General features: G+C 37.5%; 1 non-coding gene across 1 annotated transcript; it reads left to right on the top strand.

The window, feature by feature from the left end:
- Positions 1 to 1,248: 1,248 nt before the first annotated feature.
- LOC128040026 (small nucleolar RNA R71) lies at positions 1,249 to 1,354 on the top strand. The gene has a single exon (XR_008194686.1). It is a non-coding gene; the product is annotated as a small nucleolar RNA R71 (small nucleolar RNA).
- Positions 1,355 to 13,783: the final 12,429 nt, after the last annotated feature.

The raw sequence follows: 13,783 nt of genomic DNA, 5'->3' as shown, positions 1-13,783 counted from the left end.
GGGTAGTTTGTCTTGAAGATATGCACTGCATTCCTTCGTCAGAGCTACCATCTCAAATTCTCCAAGTCTTTGTTTCTTAGACAAGATATCTTTCATGAACTTGACGTAGTTCTGCATTTGCTCAATTGTTTCAACCAATGGGATGTTGATGTGAAGTTGCTTGAGTACATCAAGGAACTTCTTGAATTGAATCTCCTACTTCTGTTTCTAAAGTCTTTGACGGTAGGGTGGTGGTGGTTTCATTACTGGGACTGATTCTGGTTGATCTATCTTTGGCAGCAGTTCTACATCTAATGACATTGTTAGTTTATCAGAATTAGATGGTGTTGAGGTTACTTTGTCGGGTTTTACAGATTCTGGTTCTAGTGGAACTAGAATTTCGACACTTGGTTGAACTTCTTCTGAATCTTGAGCATCAGCTGGCTTCTTTTCAAGTTCGACAGTGTTGGGCTCTACTGTCTTTTCGCTCCTCAATGTCAACTCTTTACAGTGTTTCCTCCCCATATTTCTCAGATTCTCCGTGTCTTCTTCGTGTCACTAGGTAGAGCACCTTGTAGTCGGTTCTTAAGTTCAGTAGCAAGCTGGTCCATTTGATTCTCTAAATTCCTCAGAGTGGCATCATTTTTCTCCATGTATGCGTTCAATAGATTCTCTAAGCTATTGGATGGTTCCACTTGGGTTGGTTTCTGAACTTATTGGGGGAAACTTGGCGGCTGAGTTGGTCTAGGTTGGGCGTAAGTGTTACTGGTTCCAGCCCCTTGGTTACTCCAGGAAAAATTTGGGTGATTTCACCACGATGAGTTATAAAAGTTGGATTGCAGTCATTGCCTCCCTTGGTTATGGTTTTGGTTACCCATGTAATATACGGTTTCGGGGTTCGATGGACATTCTTCAAACAAATGTCCTTCTCCACAATACACACAAGCTATATTCTCAAATTGGTTAGATGGTTAGGCTACAAAACTATTTGACCCATTAGTGGTAAGATTCTTAAGCATTAAGGATATTGAAGATACCTGAGATGCAAGTGAAGTGAGAGCATCCACTTCATGTATTCCAGAGACTCGTCTTCCTGGCGCTGCTCGATTGGTTGGCCATTGATAATTGTTACTGGCAATTCTCTCAATAATTTCGAAAGCCTCATTATAAGACTTAGAAAGGAGAGCACCATTAGCAGAGGCGTCCACTACCATCCTCGTGTGAGCGTTGAAACCATTATAGAATGTCTCAAGTTGAATGCAATGTGGGATTCCATGATGAAGGCACTTTTGTATAACTCTTTGTACCTTTCCCATGCCTCATACAAGGACTCATCATCCATTTGTTAGAAGGTAGTTATCTCATTCCTCAACTTGGCATTCTTGCTCGACAGGAAATACTTCATGAGGAATCTCTCAGCTAACTCTTGCGATGTAAAAGTGGAGTTCGGTGGCAATGAGTTCAACCAGGCACGAGCTCTGTCTCTTAGCGAATATGGGAACAACTTCAATTATAATGCATCTTCGAGTACTCCGGCTAACTGGAAAGAATCGGTCACTTCCATAAATAGTCTTAAATGAAGATGAAGATCTTCAGTAGGCATTCCACTGAATTGGCTCACAGTCTGAAGCATCTGGAACATGACTAGCTTCAGCTCGAATTGTTGTGCCTCGATTTCAGGTCTCCTAATACCCGGATTAATATCATTAAATCCTGGCACGGCATACTGTCGTAAAGCTCTATCCTTATCATCAGCAATAAGGATAGGATTCTAAGCAAGGTTTGCTCTGTTTCCTTGATTCATATTCTTAAATTTTATCTCTTCGTTCCTTCTCTAGTTCGCTTGTCTTCTTCACTATTGAAAGGTTCGTTCTATTTTAGGGTCCACCGGGAGTAAGTCGATAATCTGGTCAATACTCATAAACACCTGAAATAATCACAGAAACATTAAGTAAGTAAAGATTTAAATAGGAAAATAAATAAACCAAAAAGTAAAAATAGATTCACAAATAATAGCTTTTCTTAAAAAAACAGTCCCCGGCAACGGCGCCAAAAACTTGGAACGACGAAAATGTGCAAGTGTACACAATCGCAACAAGTAATAAAGTGACAAGTAAATATCGAGTTATCATACCCATAGGGACTAATGTTAAAACACTTTGGTGATGGGAAATATTTTGGTTTAAGGATGATTAAAAACTAAGGGTTAAAAACTAAGTAAAAAAATTTAAAAATAAAAAGGTTCTAATGCAAGATTTCAAATAAGGTTTAATCAAGATGATATAATTGTGTTAGATTAATTACATTCATTTAACTTAGAATTTTTAAACTTATGTTTATACTACTACGAACAAATTCCCATCAACTCAGTAATTTGCTAACTACTGCTCATACATACTTATTAAATTAATCAATCTCTTGAACATTTTCCAATGTCAATCCAAGCGATTAATCAATCTTCACAAGCATATAAAAGATCAAGTGAGGTAATAGAGTATTTCTACCTTGAAATAGTTTAATCACAATAATCTTGCAAGTTATGCAAGGCATATGTATCGCCAAATACAATGCTAAATTAACTTCAGCTACCTTAGAAAAATAAACATGCACTGATTAAGTATTGTGTCGATTAATTACAATTTCAATACGATTTAATAATTAATCCATTAGTTATCTAACAATTAATATTGCAAGAATAACTTAGGCAAGCATCTTACCGAGGCCTATAACAGCACAAACACAATTTCAATAATTAAAGCAGGCAAAATATAATCAACCCAACACGGATTAAATTCAAGCTAGATTGATTAAAATAACCATTTCAATAGCATAAATATTCATAAGCATGTTTGTCAAAACCACAATGAAATTTAAAGAGATAGGGAACAAGAAGCAAATCCGGTGTTTCTCCGTGGCTTGACTGATTTCTCCGTTCTCCGTTCTCCTTCGTGCTTGGATATCAAGGAGGATTGTGAAAACTTTAATTGCTGCTCAATAATGGCTAATGAGGACCTCTTTACCAAGAGAAGAAATCGGCACTTGAACAAAAGGGAAAATGGGAAGGAAAAGTTGAGAGAAAGTGAGAGAGGAGAAGAGAGAATGAGAGTGTGAGGGATGATTTGAATGATTAGAAAGGGGTGGATTTTATAGCTGATTGTGGCTGCTAAAAATAGCTAATTCCATCAGCCAAAGAGACCCCCCTTGGCTGGCCACACACATGGCAAAGTTGAGAGATTCAACTTTGCTAAAAATAGCCTGCGGCAAATCCATAAAGCTACGTTTTTTGGAGGGGTTTGAATGTAAGGTTGAAAGTTCTTCAAGGGCTTCTTTGCAAGCTTATTTAGTCAGCTAAAATGCTGATTTGGGATAACATATGGACGGTTCTGGGCAGCCCAATTGGTGGCTGGTTCGGTTCACTAGATTCGGTTCAACCAATGCGGTTCAACTAGACCCTTTTTTTTCATAATTAATTAATAAGAATTTATTTAGCCCAAATTAAATTGGGAATAAATTAAAATTAATTATATTATGAATTAACACACATTTTTGGACCATCTTTGGCTAGAAATTAATTTACCTCGATGCTTCAAATTACTTCTCGGATTTATTCTTCGAGCATTGTCTGCCGAGCCAATTTTTGCCCTTTGTGCGATTTTGTCAAAAATCGTCAAAATTAATCAAAATTAACTATAAAATTAATTAAAATTCATCATGTTCATATTTTTAACATAATTTAATTGTTTTATAATATTTAATTTTTTTCGACAAGAATTTAACATAAATAACATGATTTTAAGTTAAAAAGGGCATGTAAAAACACATAAATTTTTGTGTTTCCAGTGCTGAGCACCAAAACTGAGAAAGAGGTAGGAATAAGAGGGATTCGAAGTCCTTGAGTTCCATTTAGAGGCCTAAGAAAAGGCCAGAGTTGATGGGCCGATAAGAGTTGGGGCTCCCATTGCTGCTACTGGACAGCCGCTGTGTTCTAACTGTGGTAGACGCCATCAGGGCGAGTGTTGGAAAAGAACTGGGGCATGTTTAAGGTGCGATTCTCTGGAGCACTGTATTAGAGAGTGTCCATGGAGGTCTGATAGGATGCAAGCTCTAGGCAGTGGTATTGCACCACCACCGAGAGGCTGTGGTAAGGCCAGAGGTGGTAATGGGTTGGGCTGTGGTCAGAGAGCACCGGTCAAAGGTGCTGGACATACTGAGGTGAGGCAACCAGCTCTAGTTTATGGTACTCATCGCTGAGAGGATGGAGATGCTCCGGACGTCATTACGGGTACGTTTTTTATTTATAATGTACAATATACTGCATTGATAGGTATAAGATTCACTCACTCCTATATAGTTTGTACCGTATCTGAAAACTTGGGTATACTGGTTGAGAGCACTACGAGTGAGGTCATTGTACTGAGTTCGTTGGGGCAATCAATAAGGGTTAATAAACTATTTAGAGATGTTTCTCTAGAGGGTCAAAGAGCTATCTTTTTGGCTGATCTGATGGAACTACCTTTTGGGGAATTTGATCTGATACTGGGAATAGACTGGTCGGTTAAACACCAAGTGAGCTTAGATTGTGCCATGGAAAGGTTGTACTGAGAACTGTGGAAGACAACGAGGTAGTTGTAATTGAGGAGCGTTGAAACTACTTATCAAATGTGATTTCTGCATTAAGGGCTGAAAAGTTGGTTCGTAAGGGATGTGAGGCGTATCTGGCTTACATGAGTGTTTTAGATTCTAGAGATTCTTCAGTTAACGATATCAAGACGGTTAAGGAGTTTCCAGATGCTTTTCCTGAAGAGTTACCTAGGTTACCACTGAATTGTTAAGTAGAGTTTAGGATTGAGCTCCTTCCTAGTGCAACTCCGGTGTCCATCGCCCCTTATAGAATGGCAACAAAAGAACTTGTGGAGCTTAAGGCCCAGATTCAAGAGTTACTGGATCGTGGGTTCATCCGCCCTAGTGTGTCTCCGTGGGGAGCACTTATTCTATTTGTGAAAAAGAATGATGGATCCATGCATATGTGTATTGATTACCGGCAACTGAACAAGTTGACCATAAAGAATAAGTACCCCCTACCGAGGATAGATGATCTGTTTGATCAGTTCTGAGGTGCTTCAATTTTCTCCAAGATTAATCTACGGTAGGGTATCACCAGTTGAGAGTTAAAGAGGCTTACGTGCATAAGACGACATTTAGGACTCGGTACAGTCATTACGAGTTCCTAGTGATGCCTTTTGGACTGACGAATGCACCAGCAGCTTTTATAGATCTGATGAACCAAGTGTTCCAGCCCTATCTAGATTGGTTCGTGATAGTATTTTTTAACGACATACTGGTGTATTCGAGAACTGAAGATGAGCACGATGAACACCTCAGAGTGGTTCTACAGATTCTGCGAGAAAAAAAACTGTACGCCAAGTTTAGTAAATGTGAGTTCTGGTTGCATGAAGTAACGCTTTTGGGATATGTGGTTTCTGCTGAGGGGATTAGAGTCGATCCACGGAAGATTGAGGCTGTCTTGGATTGGAAGCAGCCTAAGACTGTATCTGTGATCCACAGTTTTTTGGGACTGGCAGGGTATTATCGGCATTTTGTGGAGGGGTTTTCTCTGATTGCCGCACCCTTAACTAAGTTGTTACATAAGGGTGTGTCGTTTAACCAGACTGATTCGCAGCAAGAGAGCTTTGAGAAGCTCAAGACTGGATTGACTGAGGCCCCTGTTTTAACACAGCTAGAGTCTGGAAAGGAGTTTACTATTTACAGCAACGCATCACATGTCAGTTTAGGATGTGTGTTGATGCAAGAGGGTAAGGTGGTAGCGTATGCATCTTGTTAACTTAAGACTCATGAGTTGAATTATCCGACGCATGACTTGGAGTTGGCCGCAGTGGTATTCCCTCTAAAAATCAGGAGGCATTACTTGTATGGTGAGAAGTGTATCATTTACACTGATCACAAGAGCCTCAAGCACCTTCTCACTCAGAAGGAGCTAAATCTTAGGCAGCATAGATGGATTGAGCTGCTTAAGGACTACGACTGTACTATTGAATACCACCTTGGTAAGGCTAATGTGGTGGCCGACGCATTGAGCCGTAAATTTATGACTGACATGAGGGCGATGTTTGCTTTCCTCAGTTTATTTGATGATGGTAGTCTGTTGGCTGAACTTTAAGTTAAACCGACGTGGATAGAGCAAATTAAGGGTAAAAAGATAAAGGATGAGTAGTTGGGTCTCTGTTTCCAACAGGTTGAGAGTGGGAATATCAAGGATTTTGGACTGAATAGCGAAGGGGTGCTCTATTTTCGTGAGAGAATCTGTGTACCGAAAGATACTAAATTGAGGCAGTCTATTCTGAGAGAGGCGCATAATAGCCCTTATGCTATGCATCTAGGCAGAAATAAGATGTACCGTGACCTTCGTCAGTTATACTGGTGGCCAGGTCTTAAGCGAGAGGTTACCGAATTTGTGGCTAAGTGTCTGACATGCCAGTAGGTTAAGGCTGAACATCAGCATGTTCTGGGCCCAAAACTAGTTTCTGATACCGAGGGTAAAGTTAGGTTGATTCGAGACCGACTGAAAGTGGCATCTAATAGGCTGAAGTCCTAGGCCAACCTAAAGCTTCGAGAGATTGAGCATTCAGTGGGGGACTTCATTTTTCTCAAGGTCTCACCGTGGAAGAAGGTACTAAGATTTGGTCACAATGGCAAGTTGAGCCCTAGATTTATTGTACCTTACCGTAAGCTTAAGCGAGTGGGACTAGTTGATTACCAATTGGAGTTACCTCAGAAATTGGATCGGATTCACGACGTGTTCCATGTCTCTATGTTGAGGCGCTACTGCTCTAATCCCACGCATATTGTTCCTGTTAAGGAGATCGAGGTTAGGCCAGATCTGACCTTTGAGGAGCAGCCAGTTCAGATATTGGAGCGAGATGTAAAGGTTCTAAGAAGAAAATCTATCCCACTAGTTAAGGTTTTTTGGCGTAATCATAGCACTGAGGAGGTCACATGGGAGCCTGAGGATGTAATGCATCTATAGTATCCTCATCTGTTTTGATCAGATAAAATTTTGAGGTCAAAATTTTCTTTTAGGGGGTAGAGTTGTAATGCCTACAAATTCCCTTATATATTTATTTTGTGTGTTTGTGACACGAATATCTGTCTGCTTTAGTGGTTAAGTGTTTTGGGAAATGTCTGAGAGGTCCCAAGTTCAAGCTTTTTCTTGGGTAAATTTTTGTTTTTAAATGAAGAAAAATTTATCTCTAGTCAATAGGCTTTTAAATAAATGTTGGTAAAATATGATTCAATGGGCCTGCTGGTCTGGTGGTTAAGTTGAGTGATAAGTTACTAGGGGTCTGGAGTTTGAGTCCCTGCATAGGCAAAGGGGACAATTTTTACTCTTTGTTTCGGGAAGAGGTTGTTTTCACTAGGTTTCTGAGTAGTAGTTGCGAGGTGGGGGAGTGTTGGAGTGATTTTAGGAGAAAAATATGGGATTTTGGAGTTATCTCAAATTGGTGGACTGAAGATTTTGGCTCTCTCCTCTCACTCTCCCAATTTCGGTCATTTTGGCATAGTTTCTTTTCCTTATTTTCCAAAATTTTGCTGTCGCCCTCTCCTTCCTTGCCCTCTGTCGAATTTTGATTCTTTGTTTCCTCCCTTTCTGGCATTTTTCTTCATCCTTTCTACCTTTTCTTCCTTTTACTTGTGCTCTTGAATTGTCCCCTTGAATTTTCTCATCTTTGTATATCATTTCCATTCGTTCAATCAAGGAGTTGCGCTCCTTCTTCGCTGATTACACGTTGGCAGGTAAAGGGAAAGTTATGTGTGAGTTAGGGTAGTTGTTGCTTGGTGCAAAACCATTTCATGTCATTTTCTTTTCTTTACATTAGTGATTACGTACTGTTGACAGTAGCAAATCGGGAGGATCGAGACTTTTCTCATACTACTTCGTCAGCAAATCGAGTTTGAAGCGTTAGGGGTAAGTTCCAATTGCTCCATAATTGAGTAAGTTGTTGGGTTGGTTTTAATTCGGCCATTAAAGTGATTAATCGAGTGTATGTTGATCAATTTTAGGTTCGGGATTGCTCGGAAGTGTTTTTAAGTGACAAACGAACTAGGTGTGTAAACACAACTCTAAAAACGAAAATCATCGACAAGTCGAAAAATGTGATTGTTGACGGCGCACGGGCATGCGACCGCCAGTGTGGTAGGCCGTGTGATCGACGAGGCTGGCCATGTACGATTCATGGGCCAGGCAGAAATGGGCCATGTGGGCCACACGGGCGCATGGGTCCCACACGGGTGAACCACACGGGCATGTGGGAATATTGGGCTAGGCCGTGAAATCCATACGGCCAAGGCTATTTTTGGCTGTGTGGGCCACACGGGCGTGTGGGCCCACATGGGCATGCAACATGGGTCGTGGGCCCATTTTCACTGTTTGACTGCTAAGGTTGCACTGGTCGCTCGAGTCGACTGTAGACCTACTGTAGGGTTGGTAAGCTTACGTAGACCCCTAATTGACTAAAATGATTGTATGACTGATACGATTATACATGTTATTAAGCATGATGATGTCCCATTGGTTTGATACTATATGCCCTGACTTTATGCATGATATTATGTTTTAGCATGCCATATATGTATATTGCATTGCATTGGGGTGGCATTGATATTGATTGGAGGAAGTGTACTAAAAGGCTTCAAGCCTAACTTTCTGGCAGCTCAGCTACAACTACTGTCTAGTGCAGCATTCGGTACTATTTGGAGTGTAGGGATGGGTGGGTTGATTATATCCCCACATAGAGTGTAGGGTTGGATGGAGAAAGAGTATAGAGGCTGGTTGGGTAGGATTTTATAACTGTATAACTGTTACTGTACTGTGATGGGCTAAGACCCTAATGCTTACTATTATTGAAATGGGCTAAGGCCTAAACCAATACTGATACTGGTATTGAAAAGGGTTTACGCCCAAACCGAGATTATTTTTTATTGTCTGTTTGTTTGCATGGGTATTACACACTAAGTTTACGTAAACTCACCCCTTCTGTTTGATCTGTACAAGTAATCCTTAGACATAGGCAGATCGGTGCGGCAGAGGACTTAGCGGTGGCCACACGACTCCTTTTTGCTATTTGATACTTATTTACGATTTTAAGTTTTATTTTTGGGGTATTTTTCTGTAATAATGGCCTCTATGGATTTTTACCTAAAATTTGGATTTTATACTGTTTTCTGGTTATGTCTGCTAGGAGTAGGTAAAACTCGGGTTTTCAAAAAGAAATGCATGTGTTTTAGCAAAATACCCACAAGGACACAAACTGTTTTAAAAAGCTTCCGCAACGTATAATATTTTACAAACTAACGACTGAATAAAAATCACTATTTTAGGATTAATAAAAGATAACAACGAGATCTAAACGGAAAATGTTTTAAGTAAAGTTACGATTTTTCAACACGAGCATCGATTTTCAAACACACTATCATATGACATCGCCAGATTAGGCCATAATGTCCAAGCCGGTTTGGGGTGTTACACATAGCCTGAATCAAATAATGACACATTGGTTCCTTTTTCATCCATTATGCTACCATCATTCAAGGTTCCAAATAAATCATTCAAATTTTGTTTTACATCATGGTTTTTATGTTCATTTGGATTTCATCTTTCTAGTTTTTTTCTTTTATGTATATATATATTAATAGTTATGGTCAAAAAAACTAATGTCATAATAAGACTTCGAATTATTAGAATAAAAATCTTCACATTTCTACTAAGGTAATAATAAATTCTAAAAAGTGAAACTTATTTATAAGCATATGACACCCCACATTTGACTCGATCATCGAATCCAAATGTGTAACATCGCATTACTTTGTCAAAGTAACTAAAACTATCTTAATTTATTTCACAAATAATTTTACATTTAATCATATTAAGTTCCATACGTTCTTAATTATAAGCATAAATATAATTAATCAATGCTAAGCAATCTTGTAACACCACATACCCGGTCCAGTCACCAGATTCAAGCTACAGGATTCTACAATAGTAAATAGAAACATTCACATGAAAATTAATCAATATTATTCTATAAATAAATATATACAAATTAAGTCTATGTTAAACATGCATAACAAACAAAACCAATTCTCAATAAAGCTTACGAAAGCTTTTAAACTAACTCAAAATGAATTCAGTACTATTTTGAAATTTTTACAAAAAGAAGGGTAAAATGCAAAATAGGGGTCACACGATCGTGTGACAGGTTCAGGCCGTGTAATCCAGGGTCACACGGCTGTGTAACTAACTGTGATCATGTGAATTCAACACAATCCTAATCAAACAGAGCACACGGTCGTGTCACCTACTCGTGTGTGACACATGAACGTGTGTAGCATATATGACCCTTTTTGTGCAAGGAACATACTAATCCTACAAGGTGACCTAAAATGTCATTCATACCATTCAAACCTAATGACCTAAAATTTCAATAATACCATTCAAACCTAATCCAAAGCATATACATGTCAAACCTAAAACATCCATCTATATAACCATTTAAACATTCAACCAATATGCCCTCATTGGAACCAACATATATTCAAATTCAACAATGCCAAAACACAGGCACCTACTAATTCATACGCATAACATCATTCAAACTTTGCCATTTCTTTTAAGCTTCAAAGTACCAAATTTGACATGAAGCCAAATATCACATACCAAAACATTTACATTCACTTAACAAGTCAAATTGTCTTATGTACATGCTACAAATAACCAAGCTCAAAACATAAACAGTTTACCGAATTGTGAGACTGTAAGTGTGTGCTTCTCGTTGAACCGATCGACACGTTCTAGACATCTAAAATCTACAAAAAACTAGTAACACGAGTAAGTATTTAAAGTAATTAGTAAGCTCATACAATATAATCGATTACATACCTCAATTACTTATAACACATTCAGTTCATTATGCAAAATAAGTATCTCTATCAAGATAAAATGTAACAACATCAAATACGTAAGGCATTGAGATCAAACCATACATATAACCACAATTTTTCACATTTTAATTTCAAACCAACTTGTACCTTATATCCAAATCATATATATTACTTTGTCAACATTCAATGGCATATCATCACATTTTCATTCACAATATTACCCAATGAAACTTTGTAAAAGAACTCCGTAAATAGGTGAAAGTAATAACGTTTGGTTACACGTTTGGGTTACACCTTCACGAATAATGAATCATAATTCCTGGTTACCCATTAGGGTTAAACCTACACGAATCAGACAATACTGCCAGGTCACCCATTAGGGTTGAACCTACATAAATCGGGTAATAGTGCTTGGTCACCCATTAGGGCTGAACCTACACGAATTGAATAGTAGTGTCTGGTCAATCGTTAGGGTTTAACCTGTACAAAAAATAGTCGGGTCAGGGCTTAATATACCTGTATTCTTGAGTCCGCAACACATTTGGAGCTTGAAACTTGTTGGCAATAACCCGTAACCTCGTATACAAGACTTTTACTAATTTTATTGGGGTTTAGTCTCACGTTATACCATCTCGCAAAAATCCATTTCAATCTAATTCAATTCTCAATTTAGGTACCAATTCGTAGCCAATTCAAGATATCAATAAAACATTAATGAACATACAGATCAAACTCAACAGTAATTTAAACATATTTATATTGTATGAACTTACTTGACAAAACCATAGCGGTTTAGCTAACAAGGACTAGTTGGTAATTTTTCCTATTCCGCGTAAATCAAAAACTTGAGAGGCAAAGCTTAAAGCTTGAAAATGAAGAACCCTAATTTTTCCTTCTAACATTTGGCCAAGAGATGAAAAATTGAAGAAGATCATAACATTTTGGCTTTTATACTATCATTACTATTTAATTAATCTCAATAAATTAAACTAACCTTAATTACTTTATGTTAAACGTAATTAACAAATCCTTAGTCGATTCTCACATCATAATCCACTATCTAACATGCTTTATGGATCAATTGCTTAATTGATCCCTTCACCAATTAAAAATTTATAGCTAAATGACTTTTACAATTTAGTCTTTTTTTCTTAATTAACTATTTAAACACTAAAATTTTCGAACCAAACCTCAATTCACCTATATAACAGATTTGTAAATATTTAATAATAATACTTATGGATTAGTTTACGAAAATGAGATCCCGATACCTCATTTTCCAAAACCAGTTGAGTTTAGGTACGAACCTCTTATACATTAACTAACAGACCAATTAAAAAAATTTATCAGATTCAAAAATCAATAGAACATTAAAATAAACTAAATAATATTTATGGACTCACTCGTCAGAATTGTGGTCCCGAAACTACTATTTCTAACACCACTAAAAAATGGGTTGTTACAGATCTCAGTTAAAGTGTTTCAGAGTTAAATGGGTCAAATATGGAGCTAGGATTCAAATTTGAACTCAATTTATCAAAATTACAGTATGTCTCGAGACAACAGCTCTCATGTCTCGAGTCTATGTTTTGGGACCTAGCACCCCTATTTTGCACCCTTACATTTGATGTTTATGTGTCTCGAGGAAAAGGAGTTCTTGTCTCAAGACTTGGAATAGGGCAAATATATTTTAGGTTTAATGTTTAGGTGCCTCGAGACAAAGGATCATTTGTCAGGTCCGAAGACATGTTCAACGTGTCTCGAGACTAACTTAGAAATGTATGAAATAGTCACTTTTGTTCATAGTGTCTCGAAACATGACCATTGTGTCTCTAAATTAGCATACGAAATTTTCCAAAATGCATTATCTCAAGCATGAAAATGATGTCTAGACTCTGCTTAATTCACACCAAAGTTATACCCAGCCAATGCACACCTATTTGACATATAAATATATATTTTAACATCTTAAATCATTGCATTCAAAGCATCATAACTTAGCCGAATTGAACCAACTATCATCTTATGCAAAATTTTCTATATATCCATAAGATAAGTAGTACCAAAATCACCCAAAACATCCAACACATGCAGCATTTACTATTTATAAATCAAAACAGCATAAGAACTTCCAAATAGTTCCTAATGAACTAAGTACATGCAATATATAAATTAACATTGTAAGAGCATTACAACTGTTGGCTGAGCTGAGAAATGATGCCTTGGATGCTGACAAACTCATTGTTCACTTTGAGAACCTAAATAAGACATGTGCGTGGAAACAAACAATTCCAAACACTAAGTATTTGATGGATGTTTTCTATACTAACTAAGATTTACGACAAAGGCAAGTTATCCTATCGAACAATAGTATAGCTACGGTGAGTAGAGATAAAGTATCCACGAGGACTAAAAGTATTAGTAATTACCGTTTTCTTATTATTTAGCCAAGAATTTGGAGGATGAGTTTTAATCTAAAATTACTAAACTAATTTAACCAAGAATGCAACCGAGAATGAAAGAGGAAAATATTTGAAAGACAACCAATGAAAGAGACAATACCTAGGAAAGAATCCACCTAGACTCCTTCTATTATTATTAATCTAATTTAAATGATTTATTCACTCGATGTCTTGATCCGTTGAAATCCCTAAATTATGTTAATATATCTTTCGAGAGTAAGAACAATTGACTTTAGGTTGATTAATTGAAATCTCTTTCTAATTAAAACCTCTATTGTCGCATTAACTCGATCTATGGATTCCCCTATTCGATTTGACTCTAATCTGGTAGATTTATGTCATCATATTTCAAGGATTGCATGTAACTCCACTTAATTATGCTAGAT

This window comes from Gossypium raimondii, chromosome 3, assembly GCF_025698545.1.
Source record: "Gossypium raimondii isolate GPD5lz chromosome 3, ASM2569854v1, whole genome shotgun sequence".
NCBI lineage: Eukaryota > Viridiplantae > Streptophyta > Magnoliopsida > Malvales > Malvaceae > Gossypium > Gossypium raimondii.
The sequence above is the reverse complement of the archived record's forward strand: the minus strand, read 5'-3'. Positions and strand labels throughout refer to the sequence as shown.